This window comes from Alligator mississippiensis, chromosome 4 (genome assembly GCF_030867095.1).
Source record: "Alligator mississippiensis isolate rAllMis1 chromosome 4, rAllMis1, whole genome shotgun sequence".
Classification (NCBI taxonomy): Eukaryota; Metazoa; Chordata; order Crocodylia; family Alligatoridae; genus Alligator; species Alligator mississippiensis.
The window spans coordinates 20,722,548-20,741,454 of record NC_081827.1 but is presented as its reverse complement, the minus strand read 5'-3'; positions in this window follow the sequence as shown (position 1 = coordinate 20,741,454).

The window sequence follows — 18,907 nt, the reverse complement described above, 5'->3', positions numbered from 1 at the left end:
AGCAAAGCATGAGCGGGTTGGTCTTGCAGCTCTGCTTCAAGGCTCAGAACTTCGTTCAGGTCCTGATTCCCCTCTTTCTGGTTTCTGTGGAGTCAGTTCTGTTTCATCTTACTGTAAGTGAAAGGAAAATCAGGCCCATAAGCTATGAAAAATATCCATACAGTTTCCACTGCATGTGAAAAAGCCTTTTCGCCTTTGAGGATAACTAACATTTTGACCCTAAAGAAATTAATGCATTGCCAGCAAGCAGTGTATACGTTGGCAAGCCTAGCTTGAATTGACATATGCAGCACTCACAAACACAGCCCAAAGTGAAATCCATAAGGTTCAGGTTGAATGGAAAATATTTAAGGCAAGTTGTACAGTTTGGCTTCATATAGCCAAGGGGTTTCCTCTACTGCAGTCCCTTCCAGAACATTTGGGAATCATATCTCCAGATTCATCTTTTTGTTTATTTATTTATTTTTTTAAGTATGTTTAACAATACCACTGTGTTTTCAGTCCTTCCCTGTCTGTCTCAAGGTACTGTTAAGGCCAAGCCATTCATTTAAGATATCAGTCTTCTGGCCCTCTATCCTACAACTTATTGTTCCTAAGGACATGCCAATGTGGGTCTATCCCAAACTTGATTCCTTGGTCAGCTTCTTGCCAAGCCTACAGCTGAGGAGTACTCATTGAAGTAGTCTGGCAGCCATCCCACCCTGCCTGAAATACAGCCTTTTATCCCAGCTGTTACTTGTTGGTTACTTATCCACAGCTGGAAAGGCAATTTTTCTGCCCATTAACCCCTATATTGCTGTTATTGCATGAGTTGTTTCAAAAAAAAATCTATTAGCACACAATGCATGTCACATGCAAGTCACAAGAAGTAATTCTTCCACTTAGAACTCATGAATCCTCACGTGGAATACTATGACCAGGTTCTGGTACTGCACTTTAAGACATACATCTGCATACTGAAAGCAGTCCAATCAGAACAGTAATAATAATTAGGGGTCCAAAAATAATACTTTAAAAGGATAGCTTGGAAGAGTGGTGATTATTTTAGTCTAGAGCAGTGGTCTCCAACCTTTTTAAGGTGAAGACCATTTTTTGAAGTAAAGGACAATCCAGGATCTACCGCTCCATGCCCCCACCCAATTCACCCTGTCCCCCTGCCCAGCAGGTCAGTTGGTGGGGGGGAAGGCAGATTGAGGTCCCTGCGGTGAGGAAGGGAGTGGGGCAAAAGTGAGTAGGGCCCCAGCTGGACTGGAGCCCAGGCAGCTTTTCCAGGTGTGCGAGGGTGCTCTTGCCACTACATGCACCCTGGTGGAAGCCCAGGGGGCATGTGCCTCCTAATCTGTGTGTGGGGTGAGGCGGCTGCTGCTGCACATTGGGCTTTGTACTCTGGGCTTTGCACCCTGAGCTGCAGTGGGATTTGGGGCACAAAGCCCACTGTGCAGCAACATCTGCCTCACCCCACACATGGATCGAGGGGGCACATGTGCCCTGGGCTTCTGCCAGGGTACATGCAGTGGCAGGAAACCCCCTGCATGCCTGGATGAACTGCCTGGGCTCTGACCCTCCCTTGGCCCAGCCTGGCTGGCGCCCCACTCACCCAGTAGCAGGGGGCACAGAGGGGGATCATCCCACTCACCCAGCCTGGCCTCGGTGGCAGGGGGTGTGGCTCAGCCCAGTCATGTGCATCCTGTTACTCCTACGGGCTAGCCCCCCTGACCGAGATCAACTGTCAGGGGCTCCCTGATTGACCAGTCAATCGGGATCAACCAGTTGGCGACCACTGGTCTAGAGAAAGAAGATTGAAGTGAATATTTGAAAAGTCTTGAAACCCTTGAAGGGTAGCTATGAAGAGGGTGGTGACCCATATGTTCTCTGTATCCACAGGAATCAGAACAACAAGTATTCATTTAAAATTGCAACAAAGGAGTCTGAGGTTGGATATTAGGAAGAACTTGCTAACTATGAGGGTGGTAAGTGCTAGTCCATATTACCTATATAGGTTGTGGTATTTCTATTGTTGCAAGCTTTCAAATACAGGTTAGAAAAAAATTATTTGGGAAGTTTAGATAAAGGTATTCCTATTTTAAACATTGGTGCCTTCATGAGGTCGCTTCCAGCTATATTTTATACAACTCTATAATCTGGCAATTTCCTATGTTCAAGAATAGTGTTACAATAACGTGGACTTGTCTAACTATTTGTGATTTCTACTCAACATGTGGCAAATGATGATTTTTCTGAAGTCTGAACAGAATCTAACTTAACTAGGTTTAAAGATGTAAGCAATGGAGCTTAACTACACATACTCTGATTGTACAGTGATCTCCAGATTGCTCATCCTAACTATATCTTGGAATACTACCTGCAAGTTCTTGAAAAGTAGTAATAGGTCCTCCTCCATCATCTTGTTGGATTCAGTCTTTACATAGTAGAATATGAGATCTATCTGATCTCATGACTCAATCCTTCACTTAACAGGATGCTTGTTTCCATTGCTCAACATAAAAGTCTTGATCCACTGAGAACATCTAAACAGAGGGAAGGGATGAGGCCTGGGGGTTTTAGTGAAGGCCTATAGGGAGGTGGGGAGCTGTGGTGAAAGTCCGCTAAGGTCTTACAGTTTCAGCAGGTTGATATGGTGTATCTGCTTTGCTTCCCTGCTTGGTAACTTCATAATACGTTAGTTCATTTTCTTCAGGATGTCACTTGGGCTTTGCCATCCTAAGCTCTGTTCTCTGGGTTCAAGCTCAGACCCTCTTGTTGTAGGTATATTCACCCTGTAACTATGACTTCAGCAAGTGAACAGAAGATCATTTATCTTTATTTGTGTGCATAATTTAAAGAAAAAAATTAAAGGTATAATTTTAGGGAATAAAACTCAGAAAAGCTACTTAGAAGTCTTTTTTAGCAGTGGGCTTGTAGAAAGTTGACTGATAAAACTATTACTCCTGTGAGTGAATTAATAACTGATCAGAATGAGTCAGTCAACGCTAGTTAATAAAATAATTGTATTAATGGTAATGGCTGGAAAATGTGTCTTACGCATGATAGTAAGCTACTTTTTCATATAGTCAGCTTCTGTCTTTTATAGAATTGTGAAAAAAAACCTTTTTTTTTTCTGAAAAGCTGTGAGCATAAAGACATTTTTGTACATACCCATAATCCATAGGGTCCTGTGGTTACATGTCTATGAATTGTGATACCCAGCTCAGTTCTGCTCATGGATAAATGTAGAAAAAATACCCATGAGGCATGAATAAATGGAAGGCCAATCTAGAATGAGCTGCAGTTTATGTACACTGACTTCCTTCTGTATCAACGAGTTATTTTGGTACAGCTCATTACAGTGAAACATCCTGTTGAAATAACTGATTATCACGTTAGAAAACATTTATAAGGCTACGGTTTAAAATTGAAACATGGATGTCTAAAGATAAGTGTATTAAACAATATTAGACTCCTAAATAAACTTGCCTTTTTACCTTAGCCCTTCTTTGGCCATTTCCTTTCTTCTCTAAGATCCTTTTTTGAAAAAAACAATTGGAAAAAATTGTTTTGACTGTGATGTTATTTAGAAATAACCTTGAGGTTGTGGAGAATGGCATCGAATGGTCCTCAGACAGTCACAATACTGTGATTTACACTGTCTGTTGCTCTTAAGATATGCAAATCAATCTCCTCTTAATCAGAGTAAACTGCCCCTTTCACCTGATTTCTGTAGTGCTATCAGTGGCAGATGTTTTTGCAGCTCATATAGAATTGCAATCAGCAGGGATGTCAAACCAGCACACTTTCCAAGTGCTAAAATGTTTTTTTTTATTCTAGTAATAGTGTTCAGGGGCCTGAACAAGGTCAACACTTAAAAAGAAAGTGTTCACTTAAAAATAAAGATGCATACATGTCTGTATGTGCACATAGCCATCCATCATTTACACATAAGGAGGCAGATTCTGTTTTCAGTTATAGCAGAGTAAGCTGTAGTCGTACCACAGTAATTTCAATAGCCTGACTTCAAGACAGTCAATATCAAGGAAGTTTTTGGGTTACCTGTGCAACTGAGTTCAGATCCTCGCTCTTAATTCTCTGATTTTTCTAATACTTACTCAGTGATATAAAATTTAGATGTCAAATTTATTTTTGATAGGTTCTTTGACATTTTGTTTGCACTGAAGATCAGTCCAGAGTGTTCTAACTTTGAATGAATGGCACAGTTATTGCATGCCTCCCTCCAGCTATTTTTAAATGTTTCAAATATCATGCTGGAAGACATGGGTGAGAAAGTTTAAACAATGTGAGTCATGGTATGTTCTCATGCCATGTGGAATTTTTTTTTTTTTTTTTTTGCTGTATATGCTTCAGTGCTTTATATTATCAAAGAATCTGTTACCACCAGTTAAAGGATAAATACAGTTTTGTAAAAATAAAGACACAAATATTAAGATCCCAAATCATTGCCTGCTTCACTGCTGTTTATTGTAACTGCCTCTTTTAGATAGACTGTACCTACTGTGTTGCCAAATGCAGTATGTCCTGGCAACCATTGACTAATGAAATGTTTGTGGGTGATGCTTGGACAGCAGGTTTTGTAGAGGAAGAGCAGCAAGGCTTACCTTGACTTTCTTTAACCTTTCTGATAAGTGTACAGCAGTGGTTCTCAAACTTATTAGACTCAAAGCACCACTAGGAAAATGCCAGCTCTTAGTTTTCCCTCCTTTCTTTATTACAGAAAAATACAGATCATAGGAAAGAAGACGTGTAAGAGACCTCAAAAGTTCATGTAGTCCAGCCTCCTGCTCAAGGCAGGGTTATCCCTAACTAAACCATCCTTGCCAAGTTTTTGTCTAACCTGCTTTTGAAAGTTTCGAAGGATGGAGATTCCACAATTTCTCTAAATAGCCTATTCCAGTGCCTGACCACTCTCATAGTCAGAAAGTTCCTCTTAATCTGCAACCTTAATTTCCCCTGCTGCAACTTGAGGCCATTGCTCCTAACCCTGGCCCTTACAGCCACAGAGAAAAGCCCATCTTCATTCTCTCTATAGATCAGGGTCAGAATGTTTTTAATACTAAGAATTCTTCTTTGAAATCTCTGGTTTTCTCTTGTGAATCATGTAGGTGCTTGCACACCTAACAGTGCTAATATCACGTGGTATTCCATGATGACCTCTAAAGGATCTCATGGCCATAGCACCTTGGTTGAAAATCAGCGCTATAGAGAATAGAAAATCTCCGAGGCAATGGTTCTCAACCTTTATGGACTTAAGTCATCCCTTGAAAGACTCAAGTGAATCCTTGTCAGACTAAAGGCACCTCTTGGAAAATGTCAGTCTTTAGTTTTCACTTTATTTTTTTACTACATAAAAAATAATAGGACAATTCTTCTGCTACAAAGAACTCAGAAAGTCCACAACAGGTCAAAATCAGTGTTGAACAAATGGATTGTTAGGTGGATAGAAAGTTGACTGGATTGTTAGGCTCAATGGGTAGTAATCAATGGCTCAGTGTCTAGCTGGTAGCCAGTATCAAGTGGGGTGTCCCCAGGGTTGCTCTTGGGGCTGGTTTTGTTCAATATCTTCATTAACGATTTGCAAGATGGGATGAATTGTACCCTCAGCATAGTTCATAGATGACACCAAGCTGGAGCATGTAGTAGATACACTGGAGGTTACGCTAGGATTCAGAGGGACCTAGACAAATTGGAGGACTGGGCCAAAAGAAATCTCATGGGGTGCAGTGAGGACAAGTGCAAAGTCCTGGATTTAGGATGGAAGAATCCCATGCACTTCTACACCCTGGGGACTGATTGGCTAAGCAGCAGCTCTGCAGAAAAGGACCTGGGGGTTACAGTGGACAATAAGCTGAATATAAGTCAGCAGTATGCCCTTATTGGCAAGAAGGATAACAGTATACTGGGCTACATTAGTAGGAGTGCTCAAAATCAAAAGAAACAAAAGAAGCTTCCCCTAGTATGATCCAGCTCAGCTTCTCTCCCTCCATATGAATGCCTGGGAATGCCACAATCTAGCCCATAAATGTGTATGTTAAACAACTGCACATGCACTTTAAACTTGGGAACTAACCATGCTGTTATCTGTTCCTCCATCCTTGCCAGATGATCAACTCAGAATTAGGCGTTCCCTTCATTATTGTTGATCATATGGGAATAAAAGAACAACAGAGATAGGAACAGCACTTACTTTTTTATGAAATAAGCTCTCTGTTATTTGGTGCACAGAAAGGAATAATAAATATTTTCAGGGGTGTAGGTTGTAGCCATGTATAAAATAAATGTTATATAAATAAATGTTATATATATATATATATATATATATATATATATATAATATTGTAATATATATAATATATTGTAATATATATATATATTATATATATATATATATATATATATAATATCATATTCACCCAAAGAACCCTGTCTGCCTATAAATACTTTTGTGCATTTTGCTCTACAATACATATAACTATTAATCAACACACAGATGGGCTATTCTTGATTAAGTGCACCTATTTTATCAGTGACCTATATGATTTATTGTGTATCTTATTTAGAAAGAAAAATACTATTATTATTATTAGGCCTAAATAATATAGATAAAATAACATGAATAATATTAGTCCTTGATAATATAGATAATAACATTATCTTACTGAAATCACTGCTTCAATTGCAGTAAGATAAAGAAGTGTTAATGTCACTGTTCATGGCTGATGAGATGCCATCTGGAACACTGTCTACACTACTAGTTCACTACATATTCAAGAAAGATTAATTGATATGAATGTGAACAAACTATCTGGTGAGAGGAGAAAAAAACCCACACAAACCCAAGACAGACCTCATTTTATTCACTGTAGCACAGTGAAAGCTGAGAAGGGATATGATTGTGTTTTACAAATACAGAAGGAGGGGAAGGGATAAATATAAGGGAGGGAGAAGAGCTGTGTCACCAAAGGGCAATGTTGGCATAAGGGGCATAAATTGGCCATGGAGAAATTTGAGCTGAGAAGTGGAAAAAACATTTCTATCGTTAGCAGAGTCAAGTGCTAGAACAGATGTCGCACAGGAGTACTGGGGCAAAAATTCTAACTGGCTTTGGGATAAACCTTGCCTGGCTTATGAGAAGGATTCTGTGCTTGCAACTGTGAAGAATTCAATTCTTAATGACCCTGTACACTGCTCTCCATTCCTATGTTCCTAATTACTGTAGTCTCACAGACCATTGCAACTTTCAAAGAGAGAAAACATGACCATTTTATAATATGCACAAAGTCTTTCATACTGTGCTACTATAAAATTCAGCCAAAAATCAGGTTTTTTAGGGTTAGGTTGGTTTTCATAGCAACATTCCAGAATGGTCAGTGTTTCTCACAGTGTTATTGTTTCCCTTATGTCTCTTTGCCATTTACATCACTACAGGCACATATTCCTTCTAAGCTAAAAGGATGATACAACTAAATGATGATACAACATTTTGTCACTAAAGTATATAGACTGCACAGAATCCTGACAGGCTTCCAGAAAGGGTGTAACGGAGGACTCTGATTGCTTCACATACTAAAATGTTTCAGACATGAATTGGATGTGTCATCATTTAAAGCAAAAAAATGTGCTATTGCAACCATCTCTATGCATGCTTAACTTTGAGTGTATGAGTAGAGTATCAGAAGCATAACACATAATTGTAGCAGGGTCAGGATCTCACTAGATACACTGGCTGCATATGACTAAGAGTCTCAGCTGATGTAAATCATCATAATATCCATGACTTCACTGGGGATGGAAACAAAAACCTTAAACAAGTACATTTGCTCCTACATCATTTGTAGACATATGACTAAGTCTCCTATTTCAAATAAAGAAGATACCCACTCTCATTTTACATTTTCCTCCCAAAACAAGTAAGTTTATTTGTAATGGAAAATACAAAGTTGTGATGGGGATTTTATTATAGCATCAAAACCAAATTACAGATTTTTTTTTGTTTCCTTTATTATACATATGCCTGAAATATGTTTTGATCTCTGTTTAATAAATTAATTAATTAATCTTAGGAAAGGAGCTTGGAGAAAATGAATTTTTTTTTTCCTGTAGATTCTTGCTTAAAAGTGAATAAGTGATATTGTGCAATTTTTTTTTTTTTAATTCCACTGTTCAGCAAACAGTGGAAATATCTGAGGATGAATTCCAATTCATAGAAAGTCATGTCCCCTGGAAACTCCTCAGGCCAAATGCTGTGCTGCCTCCTGCCCCAGGTGATCCAACTGAAGTCAAGCACCGATGGACTCTTACCATTTTTTTGCTTATTATGATGAGGTATCAGTACATCTCAGATGTGCAGGTGGTATGGTTTAAGATCTGTATTACATTAGGAAGAATGCAAATGTTTTACATTACATGTCACACTTGCAGCTTATTGAGATTCTCCGATATTTTTAGATTAAAAGGTTTTTTGGCATAGCGCACGTTGGAGTAAACAACTCATATTGCATGTGATTTTAATTTCTGAACTAAATTGAATGAGGATAAGGCAGAGATGAGACACATCAGTGTGTGAGATCTGTTGCTGGCTGGCAACCACTTCAATAATCCTTATGCCCAAGCTTTATTCAGTGATATACACATCTTTAATCAATATAGTTTTTTCAAGCTATCAGGTTATTAAATAATACAGAATTTCTTGATGCTGCGTCAAATATAATGTGCTGCTGATGGCTCTTTCCCCACATCCTGCATTTCTTGAATGCTCCTTTTGGGTAAAGTTTCTCGAATCATAATATAGCTAGCTATGAGCTGAAAGCACATTTTAATAAAGTTAGTCTATTCAGTTTAATAAAAGATTTCTCATGTGAAATGCACTTCTAGCGATTGTACACAATATTGAGTGGATGAGATCTTTAAAACAGCTCAATGCTAGCACAGCTCTCTTTCTACAAAAGTTAACTGAGGAATTTTTGACACTCTTACCTTATATGAGTAAAGTTTTTACTTAATGTTTAACTATTCATTTTTTTTCAGTCAGCTCCAGAATGGATAATTTAGGAACATTTTGTTTATAACTTTTCTGACAGGGAAAAAGGAAACCCTGGAATGTGACCACTGATTGTTTCTTTTTTTGTATGCTTTAGCATTAAAAAGCACATATGCTTTACCAACAAAAACTAGAAAGAATCCCTATGATGAAGAGTTTACAATTTACAACTGACATTAGACTGTGAGTGGTACAGATTATAAAGAAGAGAGGAGGTGTGTGTAACAACAACAAGGTTTGATCTGGTATATAGCCTAGGTATGTGCACAAGTTGATTATTCAGAGCCCATTAAGTAATGTTTGCCCGCATTGTATGGCTCATAAAAGGTCAACATGATTAAGTGTCTCAAAAGAAGTGAGATTGGAAGAAGGTGGAATAGGCCGATGTGTAGTAGGCCTGGAATAATGTGCAGGGATTTGGTTTTGTGTAATTCTTTTTTGAAAATGTTTATCATAGTTTTCTCCATTTGCTTGCCAGAACCACTGTTCAAATGCCTTTTCACTCCACAAGCAACTTCTTTAACCTGCTTATCTGTTTATTCCAATAGCTAATGCAGAAACAGCGTAGTGGGAAGGATGTGGTCCTAGAGCACCTTCTCTTTCTGTCCTTCCAGGATTGCATTAAAGTGTAAGTGGACAAAATGGAGTTCATCTGAGCATGCTCAAAAAGGCAAGTCTGTCAGTGCAGACAGAAGCGACAATTTTTGCCCCATCTGGCCACAGAAAGCCGTCTATAGCCATGACCAAACACAGGTGCAAAACTGCAGACCATTAAAAAATGTCTGATAGGGTGAAAATCTGAAGTCTCATTGTATGAGGGTTCAGATGAAGATGTTTCCAAATATAGCATCTTCTGTAACTTCTGTCTGTGCTTCCTCCCAGCCTCAAACCTGTTTTCAGAAAGGGAAGGAACTGGAGGGAATTCAGTCTGGGATTGTTTTAGTCCCCAGTGGAGGGTTGGGTGGGTAAATTCACCCCCTCTGCCCTTCAGGACCATCTGGGGAACCCCAAGAATGAGGAACCTCTGCTCCCTTCCCCCCCGCCTTCCCATTCTGAGAACAGGGATAGGCTAGGAGGGAGGAGAGGCTGTTGCTAAGGGAAACCAGCTGCAGGCTGGCAGTCAGCAGCTAGATTGCCCTCACCCTGGAACCAACTGTGAACTTCTGTTTGGTCCGGGGGATCCTTGTAACTCAGGACACTTCCTGCAAAGCATTCTCAGTTACAGCAGGGAGCTGCACTTCTGTCTTTGCCCATAATGCAGGAAGAAGAAGGATCTCAAATCTGTGGAATTAGCATTTACAGGCTACTTTAGATAGTGCAGTAGTCCTTAGAGAGCTCAAAATGGATTGGAGTCAGAAAAAGGTTCAAAGCCACTGTTAGATAAGCCCATCCTATGCCACTCAAGCAATTTAGTAGCACTTCTATTTCACCGACTTACATGTAAATCTTACAGTATAAAAACATGCCGCATTGTTTCATCATTGTCCAAAGCTATTAGAAAACTAGCAGCATAGTTGGTTTGATTTCAATACCTTATCCTCATGCAATATCTGATTGTGAAGTCAAGAAATTTTGGAGATTGATATCACAGGGAATTGCTCCTTGGTTTAGTCACCATGCTAAGAAATATAAGCCATGTAACCTGAATTATGAGTTGACCTTCTGAGATCTAGTCAAACTGCTTCAATTAAAGGAATACTTCTTTGTGTCCAATGAAGCAGTGGTCTGCCCTGCTAAATCCTCAGTGAGCTACATAAAGAAAAAAGAATAATTTGAGTCTAATAGTTATAGGGGGATAAAAAAAGGTTTAGAAAGTTGTCCAATGGAAGTGTAGGAGGTCCTTGGCATCATGAAGTTGCCTTAAAAGTTATACCATAATTATGCTTAAGATTAATATGTTTTTCAATGCTTATCCAAACCAAAAGGTCCACTGAAACCATTTCAAACTCTCTGACATTAGTTACAGCTGTGGTTTTCAAATTTTTAGACTCACAACACCCCTTGTTAGACTCAAAGCCATGCCAGGTCTTGGTTTTACTCAGTCCTTGGCAATGGAGGAATTCTTCTGTTGCAAATAACTCATAAAGACCACAACAATTCATAATGGTTTTGACACTATGGATTCCTGTTTTATATCTCTGAGTGTATCTGTGAATCATGTTAGGGGTTTGCATACTTAACCAGAGTAATGTTGTGTGGAGTTCTGCCCACCCTTAAAAGTATCTCACAATACTCCAGGGTACCATGGTATTTTGGTTGAAAATCACTGAGATACAGCAACATTTTGCCTTTGTGGAAGGCTAGAGAGACTATGATAAATGTAATACTTTCTGGGTTTTTTAACAGTGCAACCAGAAATATAACAAGTAAAAAAGTCAAGTTAGGGATAATGAAAGACAAATCTGTTTTCTCCTGCTCTCTCCCCTACTTACTGCTCAGGTTTGCAAACTGCATAGCAATCTGGCCTACAACTTGACACAAGATTTCATTCATGGTTTGTTTGGACCTTTGTAACAAAAGGTGGCTTTCTGAGATAGAAATGAGAAATGGCACTTGAACTATTTCAGGAGCAAATGTTGCAATGGAAAAGGAACCACTTGGAACTGCAAAGCAGATTACATGTCAAAGGAAATGTGTCAAACAGCGAATAAATATTGAGTGGGGTCCAACAGGTGTCACTGTTTCAAGTCTTTTTATGTTTCTAATCTGCAGAAATGATATAGACAGGGAAACCAGCTGCAAATATGGTAAGTTTACTGAAACACAATACTGAAGGGAGTACGAAATACCAGACATTTATTGAGGATATAGAAGGTGGATTTTGGATCTTCTTTGTAGAATAATTGTGCCAACACATGGTAAACTAACAGATGGTTCAAAGTGAGGCTGGATTAAAAAGGAAAGAAATTAGACCCTTTTGTCTTTTAAATAGACAGGAAACGTTTAAAAAATGTTAAAACTTTATAGGAAAAGTGAGCAGAAAAAAATGTGGACTATTTGACTCTTAAAAGTATATCTCAAGGTTAGGGAAGTTAAATTGGAGCTCTTTACAGAGTGACATATAATTCATAATGCTATATTGTGGCCATCAAAGCCAGAAGAGCTGCCTTTTTTTCCAAAATGATTAAATATGAACACTGTGTAAGAATACTATAAACATCCAGTTTTGAACAGATAGCCTTAAGCATTTATACTGTTGTAAATAAAATGACATGGTACCTTGGATGACTGAGCAAAACCAGTACTGCAGTCTTTGTTGACAGTAAATGTAGGATGGGATTTTCAAAAGCTTCCACATTTCTTCTCACTCTGAACCCACTGGTGCAAGTGGGAGTTGTACCAGTAACGTTACAGAAGCACAGGTTGGTCGGTCAATGCTATCTTCTTCAATTTTCAATCCCATTTGTAATTCTTAAAATATCTGGAATGGCTTTGTGTGGATACAAAGTTCCTCTTATAAGTCTTCCATGTCAAGGATTTGTAGTATATAAAACAACATATTGGTTTGAAAAATATACCTAGTCTCAAATTAATGTCCAGTTCATATTTCAAAAGTTCGAAGTGTATTTTATTTCTCACAGATCTTTTCATGTTATAATGAAAGAGAGCAGGCTGTATGAAGAGAGGCTGAGAGCCATGGGACTCTTTAGCCTGGAGAAACGCACGCTCAAGGGTGACTTGGTGACAGCCTATAAGTACACAAGGGGTGTGCATCAGGATCTGGGGGAATGCCTGTTCACCAGAGCACCCCAAAAGAAGACAAGCACCAATGCTCACAGACTCCTGCAAGATCGTTTTAGGCTGGACATAAGAAAAAACTTCTTCACTGTCTGAGCCACCAAGGCCTGGAATAGACTCCCACCAGAGATGGTGCAAGCATCGATTCTGGACACTTTCGAGAAACATTTGGATGCCTATCTTGCTGGGATTCTTTGACCCCAGCTGACTTTCTGCCCCTTGGGCAGGGGGCTGGACCCGATGATCTTGCAAGGTCCCTTCCAGCCCTAATGTCTATGAAATCTATGAAATCTATAATTGTCATTAGATTTCTTTTTTGTCAATCAGAGAACACATTGCTCCCTGCCAGATTAAATACACTTTAAAAATGTGTGCTATATACTCATTTAGAATCCACAACACATAGATGATGACAGTATACTGCTGTGGCCAGCTAATTGGAATATCCATTTGTTCAAGTAGTTCTAGTTTCTGCTTTGCTAAAGAAGTCCTTGGGGTCACACCCTGTTGATGACTTGTGACTGGAGAAGAGCACAAACATTTCCCATGAGAAATAGTGAAAAAAGGGCAGTTTGACCATAAAAACTAGATTAAATGTATTTTTCTATGGCACTAGCATAAGACCAGAGTTACTCATCTGTAGTCATTGTAGTTAGTTGGAATTTACATTAATGCAATCTCTAAGAGGAAATGAACCAACTCGGATGCAGTTAGATCCACCCAACACCAATTCTCTTTGCTCAGTCAGTAATGAATCTAAACCAGGGGTAGGTAATTATTTGGGCCTGCAGGCCACATAGGGAGTTTTGCTGAGCTATCACAGGCAGGGTCAGCATTCCCTTCAACTCCTGTGAAACATCTCACTAAAAATCCCTATGTGGGATGTGGCCACAGGCAGGTAGGGAGCGGTGTTGGAAGTGGGATAGGTGGGCAAGGCTGGGATTACAGGGTGGGATCATGGGCCAGTGACAACGCAGGACCAGGGTGCAAGACAGAGCCTCAATCCACTGCCCACATATCTCTGCCCTCAGAACCAGGACTCTGCCCTGGCTTTGTGCTGTCACCACCCCATGATTCTGGGGTCTCCATGGAGAGCAACCAGGAGCCACGCAGGCAGAGCACTTAGATGGGTGTACGGGATGGGGCCACAGGTAGGTGGGAAGTTATGTCTGGAGCTGGGTCCAGGATTATGGTGGTGACAGCATAGGGCAACAGCCCACAGCAGAGCCATTATCTGCTGCCCACACATCCCTATGATGAACGTGGGTTCCATGGGCAGGGGTGTGTGAGCAGCAGATTGCAGCTGTACCCTGGGACACAGCCCCACACTGTCACTGCCCCCAAATCCCAGGGCCTCCCTGACCCCATCTGCCCACCTTTCTCCTACATGCAATTCCCCACTCACCTGTGGCCCCATCCCAGCCATCCAGCCAAATGTCCATGCAGGTCCGCCCCTGGTAGTGGGTGCAGGGCAGATGGGCCAGGGTGCCCAGGCAACAGGGCTGGGTCCAGTGGCAGCAGCTGGAAGGAGTCATTGCCACCAGGGTTGCTGGGAAATAAAGTCCAGCCGCCTCACTGCCCCAACCCTGCTGCATGCCTGGGGACAGCAGAATCAGCCACATATGCCACAGCGTGGGCTGCCCCAGGCACCTGGGCTGGGAAGAACTGAGGGACCCACCACAGGCCAGACAATATCTCTCAGTGGAACTAATTCAGCTTGTGGGTTGTATTTTGTCCACCCCTGACCTATACCTTTGTTTCTCCACACACTCTTCATTATTGTTGTTCTTCCTTGTGGGCTGATTGCCAGGGTATGAATCTGCAGAGTACCTCAGGCTTAGCTTGGAATCTCCCTTACCCAGGGGCTTTCCTATGTGCTAAAAATACCAGTGTAACACTACCAGGGAAAATACAGGTCTAGTTGTGCTCAAATCAGACAGCAGCAGACTGAAAGGAGATGTCTGCAGTGAAGAAAAGAGTGCTCAGCCTTCCATGGGTGCCTGATGCTGCCTTAGTCGGGGGCGGGGGGGGGAGGCATGTGCCCCCCCCCCCCTGCGACCAGTTCTGCTGACCAGGGGGTCCCCCCCCCCCAGCAATCCGACAATGGCCAATCATTGCAATTGCTTGCAGCCACTTCTGGGAGCAAGTGCCAGCCAATTGCTGCAGCCACTCCTGAAAGTGGCTGCAGTGATTGTAGCGATTGGACGGCCCTTGTAGGGAGGGCACCAGTGCATATTTAGTCAAAAATTCAGAGTCCCTGACCCCCCTGCCCATCTCCTAAGCAGCAAGCGCAGCCGGTTAGGGGGTGCACCAATGCTCTCAGGAGGTGCGCATGCACCCCTGTGCAACCCCTATGAATGCCACTGGAGCCTTCAGTTCTAGGTGGTGCAGAATAAGAACCCCCTTCCAGAGACTTCTGCAGAAGGAAAAGGCATACCTCAAAGTATTTCAGGCTGGAGGCCTGTCAGCAGACAAGTTCTGGGGCGAAATGCTTTTCTTGAAAATCCAATTTGCTATTGGAAAAATAGTTTCCAGAGAATTTTTTTTTAATCCATCATGTCATTGTGGCTGTCTAGATTTTCCTCACAGAAACATAGAATTGGAAGTGATCCTTTTGGGGCATAAGATCAATCCCCTGCTTTCTGGAGCCTCCGCTGGCTCAGTGGCTCCACAAGATTGTCCGCCCTGACCCTTGTCATGTTCTACAACCAAAAGCACCTGATAAAAACAAAACAAAATAAAACAAAACACAAAAACCCTAACAGTGTGCCACAACTCTTTTGTAAACTTGTCAAGCTCTTTCTTTAAGCAGTTCAGGTTCTTTGCCTCCACTACTTTGTTCAGAAAATTGTTCCATAACTTCATTAGTCTGATCATTAGAAACCCAATTTCCAGTTTTTGTTAGGGACCAATTTGTAATCACTTGATCTTGTGCTGATAGAATTCTCATTTAAGCAGGTTTTCTTCTTCCCTGATAGTCATGCTACAAATAGTAATCAGGACCTTTCTCAACCTTCATTTTGCAAAATGAAATGAACCAAGCTCTCTTAACCTTTCTCACTCCCCTAACCAGTTGCTCTTCTTCAGTTTAGATTAATCTTTTCTGAACATAAATGTCAAAACCATGTACAGAATTCGCAAAACAGGGTTTTGCTAATATTTTGTACAATGGTACTAATATGTTCCTGTCTCTGTATGGGAGTTCTGAACTTGAGAACACTTAGCATCCTGTCTTGTATAACTGTACCATTTAAACAGTTAATTCTTTCCTAATGTGGCTAATATCACCTCTTTATGTGCCTAAGCTGTTCTCTTTAGATCTTTAGAAGTTTTATTTTAACATGCAGTATGCAAAATATTTTGGAACAGATACTATTTACATTAGGAATGGTCAAAAACCCCACATGTTCATAAACAACAGAAATGGGTTTACTTAGTAGTATCCTTCCTTCACTGTTATAATTGAGAAATGATTAAACTAATCCAGATGTGCATATCCCATTAATTCCATCTGTGATGCAGACGGCAAGGACTGTGGTAGTCAATGGATTATTGAATATTAACCTGCAGAGCCTTTGATGTTAGAACTAGCCTGATGGTATATTAAAATAATAATTTGATCTTAAACTTTCTAGTAAATCATTGTTCTTTTCCCCTAACAATTATACTGCTTCAGCAATGTAAAATATTCAAGTAGTGAGGCAGGGCAGTTAAATAATTTCAGCTACTCAATGGTAGAAGAATTACCTTAGGAAATCCTAGTTATTGTTTTCAAACTGAACTCAGAATAGGTTAATCTTGGACCATTTCTCCTTGTTTGCTACTCTTTTTTTTTTTTTTTGCTTAGAATGTGTTAAATTTTTCTACTTTTTGCTATCTTTTACTATCATTAACAATAAGGTCTGAAGCATCTCTCATGATCTGTAAATTATAGTAGCTTCCTGTAAATTTGCCAACAAAACTCTTTTCTTCAAAGAGAAATGTGTCACTTCTTAAGTGGCTGTTTTATTAGATTAGACTGCTTTCTATAGACTGCACAATATGGATGTGTTTCAGATGGATAATAAATAAAATGTGTCTTACTATTTTCTTAGAGACTCTGCATCATGTGGAATTACATAGATTGCAAATGCTGCTAAAGATATAGGAGGAGTAAATAAAGTTAAAAATCTGTTTGATACCTCCCCAGGGTGGGGAGAGACAAAGGAATTGCCAAAGAGTTATTTCCATTACTTCCAATGTCCAGCACAGAAAAGCCAGACTAACTTGGCATGGTAATTTGTTGCTGGTACAGGGAGAGAGAATAGAGGAATGGGAAGAACCACAATTCCTTTTGGCCTGCTTTTGAGGTTAGCACTGTTAGGTACCAGGCCTTTCTGTGGTTTGTATTCATAGGACAAAATGAATACAAATCATTGCTTGTTTTTTAAAGAGAGGTCTATCTATCGGGGAAGCCTTTACATGCAGTAATGGGGTGTAGATTAAGCAAGTATGAATTAGCATGGGTATCATCGCAGGTAGATGATTGAGAAAGGCTGGGGTAGCTTCTTGCTTAAAATCTGTTGGTTTTTCCACATTTGTCTCCATCCACTGACGATAGACTTATAATTTTTGTGACATCATCAAGGGTGTGGATCCCAGTGAATCTTGCACAACACTTGTACTTGAGACTTTGAAAGAACAGATGAAATCGGTGGTGAAAATGTAGCTATAATGCATCCCACAAAATGTACTTTCTGACAAGTACATACAGTTTAGTTGTAACTGGTTATACCAACTCTTCAGAGTATATAAGTACATGACCCATTACATATTTTGTTAAAGTGATGGACTGTTAGTACTTCAACCTCATTTCTTACTGTAGTGCTCAGATCCTCATAGTAAGGGCATTGAGATTACTCAAATCCCATTATATCATCAGGAGCAGCCCTTTAGCCACTGAATCTTTGCCATGAAGTGTGGAAAAACCACATTTTTTTCCTGTATGCCAGATATAGGTAGTCCTTTCCTGGGATCTACTCCTTGACATAGTAGGTAGCCTTGTATGTTTAATGCCTTGAGAGCTGTGTTTTAACTTCAATCAGAGCTACTCAAACCAGCCAGGTCAAAGGATTGGGGCCACATGGAAAGCAATTCAGTGGTCCTCCAGGCTGGGGGATGAGCCACGGGAAAATATCCTGTGTTTAACATGAGGTTAAATTATGAAAACACAGGAGTAGCCAGGAATGGCAGAGCCTTGTTTATGGTTTAAGAGATGTCTGACTATATGTAAAGGATTCATATGCAATTATGGGGTGTAGATTAAGCACATATGAATTAGCATGTGTGTCATCCAGCATCGATGTAATTTCCTCTGAGAAGGACTGAAGTGGCCTCTTACTCAAAATCAGATGATTTTTCCACATTCATCTCCCCACAGTGATGACAGTCTTAGGATTTCTGTGACTTCAGCAAGGGTGTGGTAGCTAGTGAATCTGACACAACTCTGGCACTTGCCAGTGTGAAATGGATGATAAAATGTACATTCCCAGTGACTGAAAAATATTAAAAATAAAACCCTGGCTCAGAGTTTAGCAAGTCACAAACTTTATTATTATTTATTTTTAAGAGTTAATTTAATGTCTGTGGAAGATGCCTAGTTGACAACCCTATGGATTGGGGTTTCTTCTGTATGTGTGTGCATATATATGTGTGTGTGATATACAGAGGAATTTATAAAATATGAATATATGTCACAGTTCATTTGCAGTAAAAGTGTAGGCATTAAAAGCTTTCAGATGCTACATAGTCAATTCAGGTTATCCTGAATATTGAGAGACTACCTATAAGGGGTGGACCGCAATTTAGTCTTCATTCCCCTTCAATCTTTGGCGTCTGCTGTGACAGGCCAACAAAGAAGCCAATTAATGAGTGTTGTGATCGTCTATGATATGAGCATGTAGTCCACTTTGCTCCAATTACTAAACAGCTAAAATATAGTCATGATGTTCATGTACTACTGACCTAGGTCTGAGTGAAATCAAATGTGAAGGATTCTCTTATTTCATTTCCAAGTTGCGCTGCCATTTAGCCCTTTTCTAGTCCCTGCTTGGTACCTTTTTTTAGTAAGTTTGCTCTTTA